The sequence below is a fragment of the Mustelus asterias genome, chromosome 7, assembly GCF_964213995.1.
Source record: "Mustelus asterias chromosome 7, sMusAst1.hap1.1, whole genome shotgun sequence".
In the NCBI taxonomy this organism is placed as follows: domain Eukaryota; kingdom Metazoa; phylum Chordata; class Chondrichthyes; order Carcharhiniformes; family Triakidae; genus Mustelus; species Mustelus asterias.
In genome coordinates, this window is record NC_135807.1 from 85714959 (window position 1) to 85740944 (window position 25986).

At 43.5% G+C, this 25986-nt stretch overlaps 1 long non-coding RNA gene across 1 annotated transcript in view; it reads left to right on the forward strand.

Moving 5' to 3' along the window:
• LOC144495833 (uncharacterized) overlaps positions 1-25986 on the forward strand; it is a 77071-nt gene that overhangs the window by 47379 nt on the left and 3706 nt on the right. Inside the window, exon 2 of the long non-coding RNA XR_013498345.1 lies at positions 573-643. This is a non-coding gene — a long non-coding RNA (uncharacterized LOC144495833). The remainder of the gene's footprint in view (positions 1-572; positions 644-25986) is intronic.

The following is a 25986-nucleotide window of genomic DNA, read 5'->3' on the forward strand; positions in this document are numbered from 1 at the left end:
TAGCTGCAGCCTGGTGTGGAGCACCTTGATACAATGCCACAAACATTACTTCCAATCAATGGCAAATCAATGGCAGATGCCGTATAATTTGGATAAATGTGAGGTTATTCACAAACATTACTTTCTGAGACTGGCAAAGTAAGTGCAAAACTGCACATACGACTGGCCTCCGGGTCTGCCGATACAGGCAGACATACAAAGTGAGCAGCGTGAGCGTGTATTGTCCTCCTGGCCAGTCAACCCATTTGTGCCCGGGAACAATACTGAACTATGGGCAATGCTTTCATCACTAGTGAAAGTGCAGGAAGCAACAGTGAAGACAATAACATCACATGTGTTGGTGCAGCTGGAAATACTAACGGGGAGCATTACGGTCTTAACGCTCACTCTCTTGACCTTGTTGGAAGAAAGAGCATTAAATGCAAGAAAATGGGCAGAGTCAGGTGTTGGTATGCTCCATCTAGTGGTTCTGGCAATCATGGAGGAGGCACCTCCTGAAAAAGGCATTTTTCAGCTCTGCAGAAGCAGATGACTGGCGATTTAACATAACCGCCCTCTTATTCTTCCCACAGAGACTGATGTGGCCGGGCAGCCAATCTGGGCCAGAGCAACGGTGTCAGCATCAACTGTAGAAGAGGGAGAAGTGAGTGAACCTGCATCATTACGTCAGTCAAGCACACTCTTCACTAGCACAGACTGGGGGTTGGTTAGCTCAGTCAGCTGGATGGCTGCTTTGTGATGCAGAGAGATGCCAACAGGATTCAATTCCCACATCGGCTAAGGTTATTCATGAAGGCCCCGCCTTCTCAACCTTGCCCCTCACCTGAGGTGTGGTGGCCCTTAGATTAAATCACCAGCAGCCAGTTCTCTTCCTCAAAGGGGAGAGCAGCCGATGGTCATCTGGGACTATGGCGACTTTATCTTCACCAGTATAGGTGCACTTGGTGGGGTCTTAAGCGATCTTAGAATGGGTGTATCAGGGTGAGCAACATTTTATGAGTGAACAGGAGGAGTTGATGGAGGCGGAGACAGTTGTGGGCAGTCCCCATTGGAGGCTGGAGGACAAACACAGCTATGCTCAGGCAGGGTGGAGATGCAGAGCCACAAGAGTCACACACAAAGTGGACCTTCCTTTGTCCACACGTTGAAGTTTCCTGATGCGGTGAAGAGTCATGGGAGCAGAATGCAGGAGTCCATTCCTCACATCAGCACCATCACAAAAGAGGAAACAAATCAGATGCCAGGAATGTTGGAGAATGCAAGATTTAGTGAGAGGGAAGAACTGAGGGAGATCAATATTAGTAGAGAAATAGTGCTGGGAAAATTGATGGCATTGAAAGCAGATAAATCCCCAGGGCCTGATAATCTACATCCCAGAAGGAAGTGGCTCCAGAAATAGTGGATGCAGTGGTGGTCATCTTCCAGGATTCTATAGACTCGGGAACAGTCCCTACAGATTGGAGGGTAGTGAATGTCACTCCAATATTCAAAAAGGGAGGTAGAGAGAAAACAGGGAATTATAGACCAGTAAGCTTAACATCGGTAATGGGAAAAATTCTCAAATCCATTATCAAGGACTTTATAGCAGAACATTTAGAAAGCAGTGGCAGGATCAGACAGAGTCAGCGTGGATTTATGAAGGGGAAATTATGCTTGACAAATCTGTTGGAATTCTTTGAAGATGTAACTAGTAGAGTTGACAAGGGGGAGCCAGTCAATGTGGTATATTTGGACTTTCAGGAAGCGCTTGACCAAGTCCCACACAAGAGATTATTGTGCAAGATTAAAGTGCATGGGGTTGGGGGAAGTGTATTGAGATGGATAGAAAACTGGTTGGCAGAGAGGAAACAAAGAGTAGGAATTAATGGGTGCTTTTCAAATTGGCAGGCAGTAACTAGTGGGGTGCCACAGAGATTGGTGCTGGGACCCCAGCTACTCACAATATATATTAATGATTTGGATGAGGGAACAAAATGTAACATCTCAAAGTTTGCAGATGATACCAAGCTGGGTGGGAGGATGAACTGTGACGCGGATGCAGAGATCCGTCAAAATGACCTGGACAGGTTGGGTGAGTGGGCAAATCAATGGCAGATGCAGTATAATTTGGATAAGCGTGAGGTTATTCACTTTGGAAGCAAAAACAAGAAGGCAGATTACTACCTGAATGACTGTAAATTGAGAGAGGGGAGTGTGCAGCAGGACCTGGGTGTCCTTGTGCACCAGTCACTGAAGGTAAGCATGCAGGTGCAGCAGGTGGTAAAGAAGGCAAATGGCATATTGGCCTTCATTGTGAGAGGTTTCAAGTACAGGAGCAGGGATGTATTGTTGCAATTATACAGGGCCTTGGTGAGGCCACACCTAGAGCGCAGTTTTGGTCTCTTTTTCTGAGGAAGGATGTTCTTGCCTTGAGGGAGTGCAGTGAAGGTTTACCAGGCTGATTCTGGGGATGGCAGGACTGATGTATGAGGAAAGATTATAGAAACATAGAAACCAGAAGCAGGAGTGGGCCATTCGGCCTTTCAAGCCTGCTCCACCATTCATTTTGATCATGGTTGATCATCAAATTCAATATCCTGATCCCCCTTCCCCACCCTCCCCCCATGCCCCTTGATCCCTTTAGCCCCAAAAGCTATATCTAAAGATTGACTAGGTTAGGATTGTTTTCGCTGGAGTTCAGACGAATGAGGGGGGGATCTCATTGAGATTTATAAAATTCTAACAGAACTAGACAGGGTAGATGCAGGGAGGATATTCCCAATGCTGGGGGGATCCAGAACCAGGGGTCACAGTCTGAGGATTCAGGGTAGACCATTTAGGACGGAGGTGAGGAGACATTTCTTCACCCAAAGAGTGGTGAGCCTGTGGAATTCATTACCACAGGAAGTTGTTGATGCCAAAACATTGAATGTATTCAAGAGGCGGCTGGGATAGCACTTGGGGTGAATGGGATCAAAGGTGATGGGGAAAAAGCAGGATCAGGCTATTGAGTTGGATGATCAGCCATGATGGTAATGAATGGCGGAGCAGGCTCGAAGGGCCAGATAGCCTCCTCCTGCTCCAATCTTCTATGTTTCTATCACATGCCCTATTGTTTTGAATGATTGAGCTTCTCCATTGAGATGGCAACCACACTTACTGGGGAGCCGTATGCAACATCACTCCGAGTGGAAGCGGAAACAGTAAGGTGACATGTCTGACATATTCTGTAGCATTGACTGGTCTGCGGCACTAATGGTTCAAAGATGCATGGAGTGGATGACTATTGCACTCTACCTGGTGGTTTCCTCTGATGATCAAGTGCTCCAGAAAAGAGCTGAAGGAGTCAGAGATGATGTTGAGGAGGTTACCTTCATAAGGCACTGTAATCAGAATCCAACACTTCCCCTCTGATGGGGTACCATTAAAAGGACAAGGCACTGCCAACAGAGGCAGCTCCTTCATTGTTACCGAAGGAGCAACCTGTGGAGCGGTACCCACTGGCACCCCCCAAGAAAGGACAACTGCCAAGGGCATCTCAGCCCCAAGCAGATACAATAAGCAGGCTATCATCACCTCAAACGCAGCCACAGGGAGAGTACTGCATGGAGCAGTCGCAAGCAGCAGCCACCATGTTGGTAATGTCACATTGAGGTTCACTTGGGTGACACATGTATGTATAATTATGAAATTTCAATATGCTGGATGTGGTGTTGTCTGATCCAAGACCTGTGCATTTCCATTCTTTGATTAAATCAAGGTTAAGGGAAGGAAGACATGGAGGAGTGACGTAAAGCTTTGTGCTGGGAGTAAATGAATGGCCGGTGGTGACTTGTTCCTCATTCATTGTGAGAAGCAATGGAAGACTTCTCCATTGTGTGCTGGGTGGATGCATTATCTTATTTAATGAAGGTGAGTGTCAAAACACAAGTGCTTTCCAGGATGAGGCATCCTCAGAAGAAATATTCTTGGATAAGAGCTGCCCGAGTTTCCCTGTCATCATGCTTTTTAAAATTCATTCGTGGGACATGGACGTTGCCGGCTGGCCAGTATTATTGCCCACTCCTCGTTGCCCTTGAAATGCGTGGCTTGCTAGGCCATTTCAGAGGACAGTTGAGAGTCAACCAGATTGCTGTGGCTCTGGAGTCACATGTAGGCCAGACCAGATAAGGACGGCAGATTTCCTTCCCTAAAGGATGTTAGTGAAGAGATGGGATTTTCCAACAATCGACAATGGTTTTATGGTCATCAGTAGGTTCTTAATTCCAGATTCTTTCCACCATCTACCATGACGGAATTCGAACCCGGGTCCCCAGAACATTAGCTGAGTTTCTGAATTAATAGTCTAGCGATAATACCACTAGACCATCGCCTCCCCTTGTCAATGTTTAATGCCTTGACCTCTGATCCGGTCCTGTGGAAGGTGATGCAAAGTCTGGGCACTTGTCCTCCATTGCAGTTCTTCCTCTTCCTCTGAGGAAATGTGCTGCTTCCCTCTCTTCGTGTTCCACACATCTCTGGGCAGCCATGTTATGGAGAGATTCTTGAGGGAGGCTACAGGTGGACACCTCCCAATCAATCAAGGTCCCAGACCAACATCTGCAGATGTCCAATGGCATGCCAGATGGTGGTGGTGGTGATGAGATGGTACTAATTATAGCATCTGCCTCTGTTGGAGGATTTCACTTTGGTGTCAGCAACCATCTTTCCGTACGATATCCCATGTCACCTAGCAGCATCCACAGAATCTCTTGGGTACTGTAAAGCACTTGTGATTGTCTGAGTATGAAGGAGTCTTGGTGACTGCCAGAATACTGTGCACACACCTGCATGCATCACCTACTGTGGTTGCTGGATATCTAGGGAGTGAAATCCCTTCCTATTGAGAATCTCTCTGTCTGCTCAATCCGTGCCTTGATGTCCACATGAATGTAATATGAACGCCTGCACCTGAGGGAATCCGGGGATGGAGGTGAATCTCACTGCCCTCTATGTCTGTGCAAATATTATCTATTTTAAACTCTATGTACAAAGCAGTCCTCTCAAACAGTGCGTCCATGAACTCCCCAATGCAATGATTGGCAGCCGCTTGAGAAATGCCACCCAGGCCAGCAGCGGATCCTTGGAAAGACCGAGCTTGCAAAGAATCAGTGTGACTTTTACAGTTACTGGCAGAGGGTGCTCACAAGACTTGCTAAGCCTGAGGTGGTCCTCAATGAGGGCACACAGGTCACAAACAATTGCCTGGAAAAGCCTCCTGCGGCACTAATGCTCTGATATTTCTCAGAAACGTATTCTTCATAAATACACCCTGTTGTGTGGTATTGCCTCGTTGCCTCCCAGGCCTGGTCCCTCACCTCTATATCTCTCATGGCCAAGTGAGGATTTGTATCTGCTGCTGCTGAAGCTTCTCTTGACTGCAGCTTCATCTTCATTTGCTGGAAAGGCCTTGCTGGAGTATCATGGCTTCCTGGGAACCTCCCCCCTGACCTTTTTTATAACCCCTTGGTGCCAAAGGCCACTCCAAACAGCTTCTCACGAAGCAAACTCCCTGAGAGAACTGATCACTTTGTGGCCCCTTGTATGGCAATGAATGAGGTGATCCCTGAGCTTTCCCTTCTTGTTCTGTAATACTCCACACTGCGAAGTTGCCTTCTCCTCATGGCTAGGATCCTCATGCCGCTGACAATTAAGCCGGTCTGCATGTCAAGTTACAAACCCACTATTTTCAGGCAACTTGTCGCTTCCCCAACTGCAGCACAAGAGAACTGCATCAGGGAACAGTGGCACATCTGGGCGGCATGATTTCCCAGGTTTTCTGCATCAAAAACCTGCCCCACGATCTTTTTTCCTCTTATCCAGAAGCAATACCATTAGTAATCAACTATACTTAATGCAAGTGATTTGAGTTCAAATTGAGAGAGCTGTGAGAAAATGGGAAGTGTTTCATACAGTCACAGTTGGTACTTTTCTCACGGATTTTTTTTTGTCCTGATCAGCACTTTGATTGTAACCATCAGTATGTTTAAAAATACCTTTGGTCTGCCTCGCCCAGCCAGCCTAACAAGTTTCCAGCTGGTTACAGTTACAGTTGGCTAGACAGTTGGAGATGCCAAGTTCACCAGCAATGTTTAAAATCACAGTTTGGATTAAATTGACAGTAAGTGGAATGCACATTGGAAATGCGGGTGAACGAGTCGAAACTTCCTTCACTCTTGGATAAAGGTTTAAGTGGGACACGGGAACTGACACCGACATGAAATTAATACCTGCAAACCATTTGTTAAATTATATTAACAGATCTTCTTTGGCACTGCAGAGACAGAATCTTAGAAAAAAAACACAATAAAATCGAAGTGCTGGCGAGTAGAGAAACTAAAAGGGAAATTTCACTCGAGCAAAAATATTAAGATTTGCCACTGAAAATTGTACAACAATTCACTTGCTTTATCTATTATATATTTTACACTCAATGGTCTAATACTCCTGTCATAATAAAACAGCATGTCCCGCGTACAAACATCTTAACCTATGTGCCAAGATGTGCCCACCAGGAACCAAGGTGGAAGTTCCCAACCTGAATGACATTGAACTTCTTGATTGTTGTTGGAGCTGCACTTCACCACACTCCTTATTTGTGCCTTGTAAATGGTGGACAGGCTTTGGGGAGTAGGGGGTGAGTTACTCACCACAGCATTTACAGTCTCTGACCTGCCCTTGTAGCCACAGTGTTTACAGTTCACCACTTCCGATCTCTGGGGCATTGTACGGGAGCTACCTCACAATGCGCGGGGTGTCCCCCCACCCTACAGAAAATGGCGTTGGAGCAGAATTTGGCTACACAGTCATAAGTGTATAGGTAGTATAGTAAGGGGCTGAGGACACAGCTTTGCAGGCCCTTGGTGTTGGGGATCATCGTGGAGGAGATGTCGTTGCCTATTGTTATTGATTGCGGTTTGTTGGTTAGGAAGTCTAGGATCCAGTCGCAGAGGAAGGAGCTGAGCCCTAGGCCATTGAGTTTTGAGATGAGCTTGGTTGGGCTAATGGTGTTGAAGACTGAGCTGTAGTCAATAAATAGCTTTCCATTGATAATTATCCCTATAAGACAGTCAGAACCATCTGAACTCTCCAATTGAAATCGGAGTATTGGATGGTTCCCAATACTGGGTAATTGTCCAATGGAAGTTTGAACATGTGGGGACTTCTGTCGGTTGGGGGGACACCCCGCGCGTTGTGAGGTAGCTCCTGTACAATGCCCCAGAGATCGGAAGTGGTGAGCGACGACAATAATCTCTTCCTCGATGTCAGTAAAACAAAGGAGATAGTCATCGACTTCAGAAAGCGTAGTGGAAAACATGCCCCTGTCTACATCAATGGTGGTGAAGTGGAAATGGTCGAGAGCTTCAAGTTTCTAGGTGTCCAGATCACCAACAACCTGTCCTAGTCCCTCTATGCTGATACTATAATTAAGAAAGCCCATAAATGCCTCTACTTTCTCAGGAGGCAAAGGAAATTCAGCATGTCCACTACAACTCTCACCAATTTTTTACAAATGCACCATAGAAATCATCCTTTCTGGATGTATCACAGTTTGGTATGGCTCCTGCTCTGAGCAAGACGACAAGAAACTACAAAGAGTCGTGAATGAAGCCCAGTCCATCACACAAACCAGCCTCCCATCTGTCTACACTTCCTGCTGCCTTGGAAAAGCAGCCAGTATAATAAAGGATCCCACGCACCCCAGACATTCTCTCTTTCACTTTCTTCCATCAGGAAAAAAGATACAAAAGTCTGAGATCACGTACCAACCGACTCAAGAACAGCTTCTTCCCTGCTGCCATCAAACTTTTGAATGGACCTACCATATATTAAGTTGATCTTTCTCTACACCCTACCTGTGACTGTAACATTATATTCTGCACTCTCTCCTTTCCTTCTCCCCTATGTACTCTATGAATGGTATACTTTGTATAGCACGCAAAAAACAATACTTTGCACTGTATCTCAATACATGTGACAATAATAAATCAAATCAAATCAAGAATTAAAACCACTTTGAACTCCTGGACAACTATAATATGACCCTTTACAATTGAATGTCACTTTACAGAAAAACACCCTCAGCCATTTGCCTCTAATTAAATACAACATGAAGTTTTTTTTAATCATTTCATGAAATCTGAGCATCACTGGCTAGGCCAACATTTATTGCCTATGTCTAATTGCCCATGAAAAGTTGTTAGTAAGTTATCTTTACTCATTGCAGTCCATGTGGTATAGATGCATCCACAGTGCTGCTAGGGAAGGGATCACAAATTTTGACCCAGCAACAGTGAAGGATTGTCAAAACAGTTCTGAATCAGGATGATGTTTGACTTGGAGGGGACCTTGCAGATAGTGGTGTTCACATGCAACTGGTGCTCTTGTCCTTCTAGATGGTAGGGGTTATAGATTTGGAAGTGCTGTTGAAGTAGGCTTGGTGAGTTGTTGCAGTTCATCCAATAGATGATATATACTGCCGTCACTGGGCGCTGGTGGTGTAGGGAGTGAATGTTTGAGGTGGTGAGAGGGGTGCTTATCAAGTGGACTACTTTATCCTGGAAGGTATTGAGTTTCTGGAGTGTTGGAGCTGCACACATCTGGGTAATTGGAGAATATTCCATCACTCTCTGCATTCTGCCTTGGAGAAAGTGGAAAGGCTTAGGGGAAATCAGGAGGTGAGTTACTTGCCACAGAATTATCAGCCTCTGGGTTATTTTTGTAGCCACAGTATTTATGTAGCTGGTTCAGTAAATTTTCTGGTCAATGGTTAGCCTCAGGATATTGATTGGGGATTCAGCGGTGGTAATGCTGTTTAATATCAAAGGGAAGTGGTTAGACTCTCTCTTGTTGGAAATAGTCATTGCCTGATATTTGTGTAGGCAGAACAAATGGTTCTTGCCACTTACCAATCCTAGTTTCAGTCTTTGAGGAGTTGTGAATAGTATTGAACATTGTGCAATTTATCAGCAAACAGCCCCACTTCTGACCTTATAATAAAGGGAAGGTCATTGATGAGCCAGTGAAGATGGTTGGGTCTAGAACATCACTCTCAGTTACTCCTGTATTGAAACCCCAGAGCTGAGATAGAACCATAGAACCATAGAAACCCTATAGTGTAGAAAGAGGCCATTTGGCCCATCGGGTCTGCACCGAACACAATCCCACCCAGGCTCTATCCCCATATCCCTATATATTTACTCGTTAATCCCTCTAACCTACGCATCTCAGGACACTAAGGGGCAATTTTAGCATGGCCAATCAACCTAACCCGCACGTCTTTGGACTGATGATTAGCCTGCAATAACCACATCCATCTTCCTTTGTAATAAAAGCAAAATACTGCAGATACTGGAAATAAAAACAGAAAGTGCTGGAAAAACAAAGCAGCTCTGGCAGCATCTATGGAGAGAAGAACAGAGTTAATGTTTTGAGTCCAAAATGACTCATCTTCAGAACTGGAGAACAATCATATTGAATTTGAAATGTTAACTCTGTTCCTCTCTCCATCTTCCTTTGTTCTACGTAGGATGCTAGTTAGTGAACAGTTTCCCTATGATTCCCATTTCCTTCATCTTGCTAGTGCTTTTTTGTGCTACATTTGGTCAAATGCTGATTTGATGTCAAGGGCAGTCACTCTTAACTCACTTTTGGAATTCAGTTCTTTTGTCCAAATTTGGACTGAGGTTGTAATGACAACAGGAACAGAGCAGAGGTGATCATTTTATTGTTGAGTAAGTGCTGCTTCATAATACACGGGACAACATCTTCCATCATTTTGCCGATGATTGAGAGTGGACTGATGGGGCTATCAGGAAGGTGGGTCATGAGAGGAAAGACAGAAAAAAGGTAAGTGGAAGTGGGGCACTTCTCAATGTGCTTTCAACCTCTTATGCCTTGTTACATCTCAGTCAGAACCCCACGTGCATGTAGCCCCTGTCCATATGACGATGTCTGTATAGGTAGGGTAGTTGTTGACAGAGGATAGGTGCCGTGGCATCTCAGCTATAAGAGAAGACATCAAGCAGCCTATCTGTCTCCAGCTCTGCTGTAGTCACAGAGGCAGCAGGAGTAATAGAAATCAAAAGAGGGAGACTTCTTAGTTGCACAAGGGGATTCATTTGGGAGTTTATAATAATGTCAGTGCTGAAATTTAAATGAATCAAGCACTTTAGCTGAAGTCCCCATTGTCCTCCATCTCCAGGATCATGGTTGGTTTTCCAACACAGGCAATTTTTGGAGGTTTAACTTGCCCCTCTACCCACATGTGAAGTCACACCCCCACAGCTGGGCAATAAAATTTGCCCTTTATTTCTCTTTCTCTGCCTGATTCAACATTAAATTCACCCACTCTAACGTACACTTCCTTCTCAGTCTGCAGTTAATTTTACATCTTTGAATCTGATTGGTTAGGGAGATACACAACTATTTACCCCATCCACTCAGGTTCCAGATAGCCAGTTTTCCTCACTCTACCACTATCAGCTGCGCAGAAATATTAAAATCTTTAAAAAGTGTGTACGGGCAAGTCTAACTAACAGCAGACAACGTTGCATGCCCTGCCAGAATAGATTATGGTCCAATATATCACAGATGTCAAAGCAACGTTTTTAGGTTTGTGGAGAATTGGAAGGCTGCATTGGCAATAATTCCTGTTTGAGGAGTATGGCTATGTCAGGGCAATGTTGTAGAGATACTGTTTATATATTGTGATGAATAGCTCCACTTCCTAATCACTTTAAACCACTGGTTATGACCAATTTCAGCTCTTACTCTTATGGTAAGATAAACTTCTGAGAGTCTGTATGACCAGAGTTAGCCAACAAAAACACATCTGCTAATGAGCTCTGCTTCCCATTTCACAAAATAAAAAGTGGAGGAGTTTCCTGAATTTTAGCATGCTACTCTGATAATGGAGTCAACAGCAAACTCCAACCAGCTGCCTTATCGACAATCACTCATGCTTCTTTAGAAAATATAGCAATTCTTTCCTACTCCAGGGATCCAATCTTGACTTTGCGTGATAGTGAATCAGCAGCCGAGAGAAACGTAAAACGGGCAGTTGGTTCGCTGTCAGCTTTTTTATACAGTCTCATGTAAAGTTAAAACCTAGCCCCCTGCCCTAATCTCCGAGTTTAATTATGTACTGGGTTCTGTAGCAGTACAAAAGCACCAATCATTTTGGACTGCATTCCCCTACACCATAATAATTACCTGTTTACCCCAACAATAAAATCTATCCTTAACTCCTACAAGATTTGTGTTTGAGAACAAATAAATATCAACTTTCATTTGTAGGACAGAAGTGATTAGTTGAAATGGGTAAAAGATTAAGAGGGATAATCTATAAGCAACCACAAAAGTTAGACTTTGTATTTTGTAAAACCAAAATTTCAATTTAAATCCTGATTCTAAATCATGTGTATCACATGAGCAGGCAGAGCCCTCCCAGCACTCAGAGTCAAGCCAAACAATTCTCCCTGTTCCATGAGTATCTTCCAGCATGCCGTAGGTCCCACTAGGTTCCCCCTCCCTCCCACTTGCACATTTTCAGTTCGACTCTGCAGGAAGCTGCCAGATTTCCTAGGTCAAGTGCTGGCAGCCCATAAATGCTCTGCTTTCTGGAAGAGAATGTTCCAGATTCCAACTCTTTGCATGGAAAATTACTTTTTGATTTCACTCCTAAAAGGCCTAACTCTGATTTTAAGTTATGCCCCTTGTTCTGGACTTCACCTCTTCATAATAGTTTTTTTTTACATTATACTACAATTTACTTTATGATATGGCAAGGAGTTGTATAAACAACTGAGAAATATAACATTTAGCCAATTCACTTTTTCTTCACATCTACCAAGGGATACTGCAATACGTTGTGAGTGTGAGAGACACAAGATGTTGTACAAATATTGTAGCAATTTAAACTTATTCACATGCCACACGTATAATGCCAAAAAGAAAATAACAAAAGCATTTAAAAGAATTATTTTGCAGCTACAAATCAAACAGTGGAAGAATGCTAAAGAGGGAACTAATAATGCATGTTGTATTCTGGGTTTGCCTGCATGGGAGAAAACAGCTGCCTGCCATACATTTTTAGGTCAAGGGTGTCATGAGGTTCTGTATACTTTGTTGCATTGGCACCCCTGTTGTTCTACTACTGGTGCAGGTGCTTACTCCAATATGCCGATGAACCCATGATTTGGTATAAGGTTACTGTGAGGTTAAGGTAGTGGGAGAAAATTTTCACTCTAATATCTATGACTTAGCTTGAACACACATCCATATGTAGTAGATCTGATACCTAAAGGGTTAACATGGGACTGAGTACAGTACCACCCATACAGTGATGTAAGAAGGCACATGACCTAGAGCTAAGGTTAGTCTAGAGAGAGATAGCAACTAGGTCCTCTCCATACCTTTATCCTGTACTGTAAATTTGTACATAATTCAGTACTGTTAATGAAGACTTCTTTATAACTTCAACAAGATTGCTTCATGGTGTCCAAGCCGTACACATCACGGGTAGTGACAACAGATCAGCTCATGAAACACAAAGAAGAAGTGAAATATAACCTGATGATTTGCAAATTAAAAATAAAAAGCCTGAGTAAGTGGAATTAGGTCACAGTAATTCTGATTTCCCATTCTATTCATAATGATAAACAGAGTAGGAAGTAAAAGTATCTTGAAATTTTTAGTTAAATAAGTCATAGAGGCTTACAGCATGGAAACGGGCCCTTTGACTCAACTTGTCCATGCCGCCTAGTTTTTACCATTAGGCTAGTCCCAATTGCCCGTGTTTGGCCCATATCCCTCTATACCAATCTTACCCATGTAACTGTCTACATGCTTTTTAAAAGACAAAATTGTACTCATCTCTACTACTACTACCTCTGGCAGTTCATTCCAGACAGTCACCATCCTCTGTGTGAAAAGGTTGCCCCTCTGGACCCTTTTGTATCTCTCCCCCTCACCTTAAACCTATGCCTTCTAGTTTTTGACTCCCCTACCTTTGGGAAAAGATGTTGACTATCTACCTCATCGATGCCCCTCATTATTTTATAGACCTCTATAAGATCACCACGAATCCTCCTAGGCTCCAGGGAAAAAAAATCCCAGTCTATCCAGCCTCTCAAACCATCAAGTCCCGGTAGCATCCTAGTCAATCTTTTCTGCACTCTTTCTAGTTTAATAATATCCTTTCTACAATAGGATGACCAGAACTGTACACAGTACTCCAAGTGTGGCCTTACCAATGTCTTATGCAACTTCAACAAGACGTCCCAACTCCTGTATTCAATGTTCTGACCACTGAAACCAAGCATGCCGAACAACTTCTTCACCATATTGTCCACCTATGACTCCACTTTCAAGGAGCTATGAGCCTATACCACTAGATCTCTTAGTTCTATAAATCTCCCCAATGCCCCACCATTAACTGAGTAAGTCCTGCCTGGTTCAAACTACCAAAATGCATCACCTCGCATTTATCTAAATTAAACTCCATCTGCCATTCATCAGTCCACTGCCAAATTGATCAAGATCCCATTGCAGTTCCAGATAACCTTCTTCACAGTCCACTATGCCACCAATCTTGGTGTCATCCGCAAAGTTACTAACTATGCCTCCTAAATTCTCACCCAAATCATTAATATAAATGTCAAAGAACAGAGAACTCAGCACCGATCCCTGAGGCACACTGCTGGTCACAGGCCCCCAGTTTGAAAAACAACCCTTTACAACCACCCTCTGTCTTCTGTCATCAAGCCAATTTTGTATCCAATTGGCTATCTCACCCTGGATCCTGTGAGATTTAACCTTATGCAACAACCTACCATGCAGTATCTTGTCAAAGGCCTTGCTAAAGTCCATGTAGACAACATCAACTGCATTGCCCTCATCTGCCTTCTTGGTTACCCCTTCAAAAAACTCAATCAAATTCGTGAGACATGATTTTCCACTCACAAAACCATGCTGACTGTCCCTAATCAGTCCTTGTGTCTCTAAATGCCTGTAGATCCTGTCTCTCAGAATACTTCTTGTACAGCTGAAGGGCAAATGCTAAGATAACAAATGGATTGGAAGAAGTTAACTTTGCATCCTTAAACATTTTACCTGGTGAGAGCGAATGCAAATCTGGGAGGTTCTGAGAAGAGACGAAGTGGCTCCATTTAAAGATGAAATTCATATCAAAGGAATGTCAACTCATTAATTTCACTAAGTGTTTCCCTTTAAGTTACTATCAACAATTATAATGTAATTCAGATGAGGTGGTTTTCCAGTGCAGTGATAGGAAAATTCTGGTCTTATTTAAGTGAACCTCCAACCAGAAAGGGAGAAGTGAAAACGATGGTATGAAACCTGTCACTGTTTCTAGTAACTAAGGGCTCCACTTTAAGTGCGTTGAGAACAAAACAAAATATTTCAGCATAGAACCAGAACAAGGGAAGGAGAAAGATAGGAATTGTTCTTAAAACCCATCTTTATATTTCAAAATTCATATTCACACCAAATTCAGCTGACTCTCTCCCCGAGTTATTTTATGAGATCACTTTTTATCAGCACAGTGAGCATGCTGTCGATATCTGTGGGCAGAATAGCGGACTGATTGATGAGGGTAAGGTGTAAAGAATTACGTGTTTTCCTGCTCCCAGTGGATATCTAGAGTCAAAAATGATTGGTCACAGATGACAGCTGGGGTGCAACTCAGGGCTTTTCAGTTATCTGTCAATTCAGAAGTTGGAGCTCTCATGATTCAGACTTTTACTAGGTAACCCCTCACCACCTGAGCTCCACAAACAATTTATTGTTTTCCGTGGACCAAAGCAACTCTCAGCATTCACTCTGACAACTCAACGCAGCCCAGCCTCCTCGGCAGACACAAGCTCCTGCAATCACCTGAACCTGCAGGAAGCCACGTGATTATATTTTCCACTTTTACTTCCATTATTAATTTGCTGTAACAAAACTGAAGTGGCTACAATACAGACACAGCTACAATATCCCATTAAAATCGATCAAAGCTGGACAAATTTCTAATCCATTATAGCGGTGTATCTAGAAATGCTCCTTGAATCCCGGTTGCAGTGGACAGTGGGGGATTCAGGGTTCACTTACCCTCGTACCTTCTCTTTATTTGATCAGCACAAAGTGGGCTGAATTTAATGGTGGTTGCAGCAACCCTACTGTGGCTGTTTCCAGGTTCCCCAAATTGATTCTGTGCCCAAAAACTAACTGCCTGGCTTCAGACTTCCCTTCCTTTGAAGTTGATGGTTTCATCGCCAAGAAGTGCTGGCCAATCAGAGACCACATTTTTTCATCTGATTTAACAGCTCTGTGCAATTTCAAACCACTGGCGAAGATCTCCCAGCCAGCTGGAGGGGTGGGCCCTAAACACACCGGCAAAGCCAGGATTCTGAGATCGGGATGTTTTAAAGGGCACCTCAATTTCAAAGTTAAATTTAAGGCTCCCACCACCCTGGAGATCAGGGTGATCGTTTTTGCTTATGAAAACCAGTAGGGATTCAGGCCGGCGTAATGTCATGCTGTCAGAGGGGAGGATGCGTGATGGGTGGACACTATGGCGTCAAGCCCAGTAATCACATTTAAGTGTATTAAAATATATGCAAATTTTTCACGCCCAGAAAGGGGCCGGGAAGAGCTCAAACTGAGATCCTGTTGGCGCATATCTGGCTGCTTGCGAGATTTAGCCCGTGGTTAACAGGGCTGCTAGATCACAACCACTATGCATGAAATGTAGAGATAAAAGGTAGAATTGACATGAGTTTGTTGTAATCATACTGGATTGTGTAGAATGATGTATCTCAATTCTCATAGTGCATGATAAATAATAGTATTGCTACACTTGTATTGTACAGTATGATTTACTTCAATACTCATGTTGGCTGGTGTGAGATGAGATTGTTAAGGAGCTGATTCTGCAGAGTTACAACTGATGTCTATGTTCTCTGGCCTTTAAATCACTGCAACAAATTAGAACAAGAAATCAGTCAGACAGCACAGTCAGTACTGGGGGAAGAGACATGGGGAATACTTCTGGGTGGTGAAGTATATCAATCAATGTGAGGCCTCATCTGGCGTTGAATGACGTTGAATATGGCCAGTGGCTCAGCTGCCAACAGAAAAAGGGGCTTTACCAAATGAAACTGAAAAGAACAGGAACAAATAATAAACATCCATGAATGTCCATATATGATGACATAGTTGCTGTACATGCATGGTACCTGTGTCTTGGTCACGTGTCTTGCACATGACTCTCTCGTTCCTATCTGTGTGTTTGTGTATGGATAGATTAAGCTGCGGACAAGTGATGCTCAGCACTGGCTCCTGCAAATCATGTTAATAAAGTTTATATATTTTTCTTTGGAACTTTGATAAAGAAATTTTTATGATGAACGATTTTAAAAGGAATTGGGCTATGAGGGGAGAGGTCTTTCTTTCCATTTGGATCCTGCGTGGAAATGACATCCAAGAAGCAGCTTATTCCTGTAGTAACAAATGCCATGATAGCCCTCCCAGTTTCATTTAGTGAAGTTTCCCTAGTTGGTGCTTTTTTTTGTTCAGTCTCGTTAAATAGGATGAGATGGTTAGTCAGTGGAAAATTCAGAAAACCCAAACATCTGGAAATCCACAAGCAATCTCTGAAGTCATCTGAGAGTTTAAGGTTCAATTAAGGTTCAAACTGGCATTGCTTTTGGTATCCTGTGAAGGAACTCCTAAACTGTCAAATAGTTTAAGATGTTTAATTCTCGATGTTGGACATTAGAGATATATGGCTGTTTTGACATTATTGAGTGGGATGTATGGTTGAGTAAACATTGTTCTGAAGGTTCATACTCTAGAGCAGTAAGATCTGGGTCACCATGACTGCGTTCAAAGCACTGACTGTTAGGGGTATTTCCTGCCACATAAAACGCCATTGTAACGTAGTCAAATGATACAGGCAATGGGCGGGATTCTCCAGACTCGTGAGACAGCCCAAGGGAATCCCAATGCCCCGCAGGATGGAGTGCCGGCCAAAAGTCTGGATTCCCAATGTGCATCAAAGTAAACAGGATTCACCCGACCCGCCCAGCCAGCCAGCATCAATTGGGCCTGGGTGTCCGTGCCGGGGGCAATGCACCTTTGGCACTGCCAAGGCATGTGGGTCTGAGTGGAGAATCTGAATGGGAGAGTGTCGGGTTGGGTCTGATCACCCTCATCCCTGCGTGTTGTGGGGGGAGGATGTCCATCTTTGCTGAGGGATTGGTGATGGCCCCCTGGTCAGTGGGGAGAATCACTATTTCAATTTTTGGGGGGAGAGGGCCTGCCTCTGAGCACGGAGATCGGGCGCCTTTTAAAAAGACTCTGAACAGAGGGGCTGGCCGGCAGGTTCCCCGAGATGGGCTCATTAGCACCTTTCAGGTGGGTAAATCCCACCAGTGCAGGCACTTAGCCAGAAAACATGAGAATTCTGCTCAATATATAGAGGGAGAGCAGCATAGTGGCAATGTTACTAGCCTAGTATTCCAGACACCCAGCCTAATTCTCTGGAGGCTTGAATTTTAGTCCCACCATAGCTGCTGGGGAATTTATATTCAATTAATTAATTTTAAAATATCTGGAATAAAATGCTAGTTTCTTTAATAATGATCTTGAAACTACTATATTATTGTAATAACCCTTTTGATTCACTAATGTCCTTTAGGTGAGGAAATCTGCTGTCTTTACTCGGTCTGGCCTACATGAAATTCCAGACGCACATATGTCAGTGTGGTTGTCTCTTAACTGCACCCTGAAATGGCCAAGCAGGCCATTCAGTTTTAGACCTCTGTTCAAGGGTAATTCATGTTGTAGATTGCCAGAATTTCAGAATGGAAGAGCAGCTGGCTAATTTTCTACTGAAGTACAGACTGGCTCCACACTTCACTGCGGTATCTACATTCATTGAGCTTTCGGTGGACAGACGGTTAAGGACACATCTGAGTCCGGACCCGTTGATTTTGACTGTTAAAGCTGAAATGCCAACAGTTCTGTCAAAAATGTCAATGACACAAACAAATGGGAACGCAGTTTCAAATGAAGTGAGCATGCTTGTATTCTGAGCCTCCCTCACACAAGTGGAAGTGGAGTAGAAGTTTGTGGAACTAAAAGATATTGGTTGATATTGATGGTGAGTAGAAAAAAGTCAATTGCGATCGCCTGACTGCAGCGAGTGTTGAACCAAAACATGAGCATGATCCATTCGATCACAAGCTTATGACAGAGTGGCAATCAGTTTGGACTTGTGTCTGAAGTATCCAATTTGTGAGGAAGACACAGGATCTTCTGTGAGGTGCTGAACTGAAGGAAACAGTCCAAGACTTGACTCTACACCATAGGGAGATTAGGAAGGCTTTGTAAACCAGCTACTAGATTTGATTTTTAGATTTACTTTAAAAAAACAGTTGTAATAATGCCAAGTGTGCCTATTTACAAAGATTTGTTTATTTGCTTTCCACTGTTGAAGCTGTACAGTTAGTAAAATAGGAAATCGTTCATTAAAAACAAAAAAAACTTTAAAAGGGGGCATGTAGTCATACGTTATGAGCATGCACAGTGCACAATGATATCATTAAACTTGCTCTAACAATCTTGGTGTCTGCCTTTCTTTGCAAGTGCCTCTCAATATGCAACAGTTATCAACCTGAAACATTAATTTTGTTTTTCTCTCAATGAATGCTGCCAAACTTGCTGATTATTTCTACTGTGTTTTAGTCATTTATAGTTAAGGAATAGGTATTTTTTCTAAAGTGTTGTTGGAAAATGCATACCTACACATGGTATTAAAGAAAAATCAACTATAATACTCTGTGGGTTGATGTTGCTACTGAACTCAGAATCGGGGCCTTACCCTGTTTCTGCTGGCACCTGTAATGGCAGGAGGAGAGAATGAGTGACTGGATGGGCTGCCTCCAACATTACGCAGAGTCCCATCCCCAGTTTTCAATGAGTAGAGATCAAGTATGCTTCCTCACTGGATGACTGAAGGAGGCCAGCCTCGCCGTTGACACGGGAATGGTCACGGTCCTTCCCTCCCAGCTTGGAACTCACTACGTACTCTGAGGGGGCATGGAGATTGGGCACACCCCCTCCTGTCTTCTCTTTCTCATGTCTATCATGCGCTAAGTTGTCCTGTATAAGAATAAAGATGGTTAGTGAGCATTTACGATGCAGGTGACATTCACATGTTGCCAGTCTCCATCACCAACCCACTGGTAACTGCGTGCCACATAAAAGATGCACTGCTGTTAGTCCCCAAGGACACTTCAGCAGCACCCTCTAGAGCTGTGAGCTCCAGTAGCTAGAAGGACAAGCACAACAATGGGATGGCAGGAGCAGCATCTGCAGTTGCCCTCCATGCCAAACATTCCCCCACAAAAGAAACTGAGCAATTGACATGTGGCTGGGTCAGTGATCCAGAGTTGCCCCCCTACCTGCAGATCACGTGGACCGCAGTAGGGCCAATGATCCAGTACCCCAGCACCTTGAGAAGGGCAGTACATATTCATGGCAGTACAGATGGAGGCCCTGCCGTTGAGGCCCATGTCCCAGTTCCATTCGGTAAGTATGTTGGGTAGAGGATTCACATATCCTGACAGCACAGGTTAGGTCATTCATTCGTTTCCTGCACTGCAGGGCAGCCCTCCTATGCATGAAGTTGGCACTCACCATCCTAGTGACTGCTTCCCATGCAGGGGTGGTGAGATGGGCAGGTCTCTTCCTCACATTTACCAGGTAAAAGACATCATTCCTATCCTCCGCTGTGTTCAAAATATATCCAGTGATGTATGGGCCGGTGCTGGTTGGCTCCTACCTGTCACGTCCTGCTCGAAAGTCCAGCGTGCGATGAATAAATTGCTATCTGGGTGCCTTTAAATATGGTGCCTGGATATGGCAGTGGGATGTGTGACTTTCTGCGCGCCCCACCAGCCGACTCATTAGGATACACCTGGCAACATAATTTATGAAGCCATATTTACATGCTAGGCTCTGCAGTGGGAAATACTCCCGCTTCCCACCCCCAGGAAGCAATGAAGCAGGACTTTCACTCTGCTCCTGAATAAATACAGGGATTTGAGAAATTTTCTCAATTCTAATCGAATCATTTGTCATAAAAGTGGTGCACTCCACAATTTTATTAAAATTTAAACAGTTAAGGGTTTGTTAGCTGCTTCAGCTTGTTATACAAGTTATGATTGCCTGCCTTTTCATTTGTAATCATGAGAGTGTTTACAGGAAGTAAACAATGAATTCCTATAATTTTGTTAACTATAGTGAATTATGAAAAAAATATTAGCCTGTTATTGGCAAAAGTTGAAAACATTGCCCAGTGTTATTTATCCCAACCATACTTCAAAGTTCAACCTCATACTTAACAGTAGAGTTATCCTTCATGAAGCAACATAGGAACTAGGAGCAGAAGTAGGTAAATTAAGCCTTTTGAGCCTGCCCCACCATTCAATCGGATCATGGCTGATCTCTCCCTGGTCTCAAATCCACCTCTTCACTTGTCCCCCATATCCCTCTTTCCCTTTTTTTAAAAAAAGTAGAAATAGATCTACCTCAAGAAAATCAACTCCAAAGATGGCCCATATACCTCTATACCCATCTTACCCATATAACTGTCTAAATGCTTTTTAAAAGACAAAATTGTACCCACCTCTGCTACTACCTCTGGCAGCTTGTTCCAGACATTTGCCACCCTGTGTGAGAAAAAATTGTGTCTCTCCCCTCTCACCTTAAACCTATGCCCTCTAGTTTTAGACTCCCCTACCTTTGGGAAGAGATATTGACTATCTACCTAATCCATGCCCCTCATTATTTTATAGACCTCTTTAAGATCACCCCTCAGCCTCCTACGCTCCAGAGAAAAAGTCCCAGTCTATCCAGCCTCTCCTTATAACTCAAATCATCAAGTCCTGGTAGCATCCTAGTAAATCTCTTCTGCATTCTTTCTAGTTTAATAATATCCTTTCTATAACAGGGTGACCAGAACTGTACACAGTCCCGCCACTGTCAGTGGGAATTCCCATTGACCTCATCCCACACCAGCGGGAAACCCGGTGATGAGGGTGTACAGCCAGCGGGACCGGAGAATCCCGCCGGTTTGAACAACCAGAGAATTCTGGCCAACTGACTTTAAAATTGGAATAACTTAAGTCCAACACACTGTTTTTATTTGTATTTAATATTTAATTTATTTAGAGTACATTCATGTAACAGCTATTATTTCCAAAGTAGCTTAATACCAAAATATTTCTTTGTAATTAAGAGGAAACAGTCTGGGAACTATTCTCACTGATATTCTCGGTTCTTAATTTCATTTAAAACTTAATTCATGTACAAGATATTAGAAATTTTACAGAGACTTTCAGTGAACATTTTCTGCTATAAATCCGCACGTCCACATTTATATCAGAAAATTCCCATACATATTTGTCAGGTCTTCAAATGTATCGAAGCTAACATGAGGCTTTGCTTAAATTTACATTAGAATTTGACAATTTTATAATCACACATGTGGAATTCTACAACCTGTAAATAATCATTTCAAATAAAATTTCTGCTGTGTCGAGCTTTCCTTAAATATCTAAAAAGGAGTATTCTTCAAAATGCCAATGATCTTCTACAATCGTGCTTCAAAGCATGATTGCATATAGGGGTTATCCTAGTCATTTCTGCAATCATCTATTTTTAAGAAATATTAGATTTGCTGCAAAGATCTGTATAAAAATCCCACTAGTGTTCAAAACAAAGGAATTCCAACAGACAAACAGTAAGTGATTGCAAAAGTGAAAGGCCCTGTGCATCGTACAGGTTTAATTTTAGCAGCAGGGAACGTGCAATTCACAGGAAAACATTTCACAGGATGGCATCTAAGCTCTTAAACTGGCTTACTATTTACTGGTTATGTTGCTGGAGGGGATTTACCCAGCTAGCAGATTTAGCAATTCGTGTGGTAAACTACAGTTGACCTCAATGCCCTGGACTAGGAGGGGGAGGAAATTACATATAAGGACTTAAGTAGAAGCAGGATTAGGCCATTCAGCCCTTCGAACCTACTCTGTTATCCAACTGTAGCTTTAACTCCACCTTTCTGCCTGCCCCCCCTAACATTTGATTCCCATATAGATCAAAAGTGTGTCCAACTCAGTCTTGAACATACTCAATGATTCAGTCTCCACTGCTCTTTGGGGTAGAGAACCCTTTAATAACCCTTAAAGATGAAATCCTTCCTTATGCCTATCTTATAGGCACCCTATTTTTAAATTGTGCCCCTAGTTTTAGATTCCCCCACGAGGGGAAACATCCTTCCACCCTATCAATTCCCCTCAAAATTCTATATATTTCAATACGATCATCTCTCATTCTTCAAAACTCCAATGAGCAAAGGCCCAATTTCCTCAACCTTTTCTCAGCAGACGAACCACTCATCCCAGGAAATAGCCTAGTGAACCTTCTCTGAACTGCTTCCAAAGGAATATTTCCCTCAAAGTAAGGAGGCTAAAACTGTACAAAGTACTTGCAAGTGTGGCCTCATCAATATTCTGTACATGTGGCGCAAAACCTCTCTACTTCCTCCATCCTTGCAAAACCTGCCTACTTCCTCTGTCCTCTATACAAGGCCAACATCCCATTTGCCTTCCTAATTACTTGTTGTACCTGTATGCTAACTTATTATGTCAAAGGATATCCAAATCCCTCTGCAGCTCTGCATTCTGCAGCCTCTATTTAAATAAAACTCTTTATTTTTCCTGCCAAAATGGACAAACTTACAATCCCACATTATACTCTATCTGCAAATCTTTGTGCCCTCTCACTTCAACCTATTTATATCTCTTTGCAGACTTTTTGCCTAGATTTTCATGCCCTCATCCATGTTGGAAGAGGCAGAAGGACTTTAAAAATGGTGGGCAAGAACTGATTTCAGGATTTTTGCCCCATTTCTGTTTCCAGCATTTTTTGCCAGCACAGGATAACAGTGTGGGTAGTGGCTCTGCAGGCAGCACTCCCGACCTTGCTAGGTTCATTGCTTACATGGGCATTTCAGACCTCTGCAATTTAGATGGAGTCAGTCCTGCTCCTATGGGAGACATGATTCGCGGGTCCTCATCAGTCACATGAGCCATGGGGAAACCCTCATGTGGAGTCATGAACCAAAAAGATTGGGAGCGTGGTGTGGGGGGGGGGGGGGGGGGGGCGGCGTGGAGAGGGGAAGAGGATCAGAACTGTGGGGTGGATTGGGGGGGGGGGTGGCAGTGTGTGTGATGGTGGTCACCCGATCAAGGTGGGCATCAGGCTGGCCTGGACATGTCCAGGAGGCCAGTTATCGGGCCATGGAGGGTCGGAGGGGCAGTGCTGTAGGGGCTGGCCAGCAATTGGGAGGCCGGGAATGCAGAGCTATTGCACGTGTGCTAATCTTAGCGCTGACAGATCAGTGCATGCGCAGTGGCCCGCTCAGTGCTATGCTGCCACCCTCTCCACTGGGAATAGGCCCCGCCCACTGATCTTTCATGAGATTCACACTAGTGCATTCTGCAATGCACAGAGCATAGGAGATCCGTTTTGAAAACCCCCGCTGAAAAAACCAGTGGGATTTACTCCAGTTTTTACACAAATTCAACATTTAGAATTTATTTTGGGAGAATCCCACCCGAAGTGTGGTCTAACAAATGTTCTATTCAATTGAAGCACGTCTTCAAAACCCCAATTCAAATTCTGTTACAATAAAGGCCAACGTACCATTGGGGTTCCTAATTGCCTGCTGCACCTGCGAGTTAGCATTTGGTGACTAATTGACAAGTACACCCAAGTCTTTTTGTACATCTACATTTTTTAATCTCTTACCATTTAAGAAATATATTTTTGAAACTCATTTATGGGATGTGAGTATTGCCAGCTAGACCACCAATTATTGGCCACCTCCAATTACCCTGGAGAAGGTGGTGATGAGCTGCCTTCTTGAATTCCTTTGCACATCTGTTTCTCACACCAAAGAGGATAACTTCACATATTTTCCATCTGTCAAATTTTTGCGCACTCACTAAGTCTGTCCAAAGCCCTGTGAAGCCGCTTAGCATCTTCCTCACAACATACATTCCCAACTCGCTTTGTCATCCGCAAACTTGGAAATATTATACTTGGTCCCCATATCCAAATAATTGGTATAGATCGTCAACAGTTGGGGCTCAAATATTGATCTTTGTGGTACCCCATTAGTCACAGCCTGACATTGTGAGAATGACCCATTTATCCCCCCACTCTGCTTGCTAACCTATTTTTAATCCATACCAGTATATTACCTCCTATGCCATGTGCTTTAATTTTGCTAACCAACCTCCTGTGTGGGGCATGTTATCAAAAGCCTTCTGAAAATCCAAATACACTACTTCCACTGACTTGTCTTTATAAATTCTGTTGGTAACATCCTCAAAGAAACTCCAACAGGTTTGTCAAACATGATTTCCCATTCATAAATCTATGTTAACTATGTCCAACCGGGTCATTATTATCCCAGTGTCTGTTTATCACATCCTTTATCACCGATTCTCACATTTTCCCATTACTGGTGTAAACTAACAGGTCCGTAGTTCCACTTTTTCTCTCTCCCTCCTGTCTTACCTGGCCCACAGGAAGATGGCTGGGTTGGTTGGTGGTCAATCATCTCAGCTCCAGGACATCACTGCAAAAGATCTTAGGGTATTGTCTTAGGCTCAACCATCTTCAGCAAATTCATCAATGAAATTCCCTCCATCCCAAAGTCTTAAGTGGGAATGTTTGTTGATGACTGCACAATGTTCAGCACCATTCGGACTCCTCAGATATTGAATCAGTCCATGTCAAAATACACAAAGACCTGGATAATATCCAGGCTTGGGTTGATAAGTGGCAAGTAACTTTCATGCCACATAAGTGCCTGGCAATGACCATCTCCATCAACAGAGTATCCAAACATCGCCTCTTGACATTCAGTGGTATTACCATCACTGAATCCCCCACTGGCAACATCCTGAAGGTTACCATTGATCAGAAATTGAACTGGACTAGCCACATAAACACAATGGCTACAAGAGCAGGTCAAAGAGTACGAATCCTGCAACGAGTAATTTACCTTCTGACTCCCAAAGTTTGTCTGCCATCTACAAGGCGCAAGTCAGGAGTGTGATGGAATAGTCTCCACTTACCTGGATAAATAAAGCTCCAACAATATTCAATAAGCTTGACACCAAAGCAGCCCACTTGATTGCTCCCCTTTCCACAAAATTTAATTCCCTCCATCACCAATTAACAGCGCGCACCATCTACAAGATGCACTGCAAGAATTCACCAAGGCTCCTTACACAGCACCTTCCAAACCCACACCTGCTACCATCTAAAAGGATAAGGGCAGCAGACACATGGGAACATCACCACTTAGAAGTACCCCTCCAATTCATTCACCATCCTGACTTGGAAAATATAATGCTGTTCCTTCACTGTCACTGGGTCAAATCCTGGAACTCCCTCCTTAACAGCACTGTGCCTGTACCTACACCACATGGACTGCAGCGGTTCAAGGCAGCAGCTCACCACCGCCTTCTGAAGATAAATTAGGGATGGGCAATAAATGCTGGCCTGGCCAGCGATGCCCACATCCTGTAAATGAATTTTACAAATGCCGTGTGCATTCAGATAGAGTGCCCTTAACTTTGTCTTTTAACATCATTCCGCATTCTAAACCTAGTTGATGCTTACATTTTTTCACCTGCCTTCTCATTTCTTTTGCTACACTTCTACTTCCTGTTACCAGCTTACTTTCCTTCCAATTGAAACTCTCAGGTTTCCATTCCCCCTGACAAAGCTGGTTTAAACCCTCCCCACAGCACCGGCAAATCTCCCTTCGAGGATATTAGTCCCGATCCTGTTAGGATGGAACCCGTCCACCTT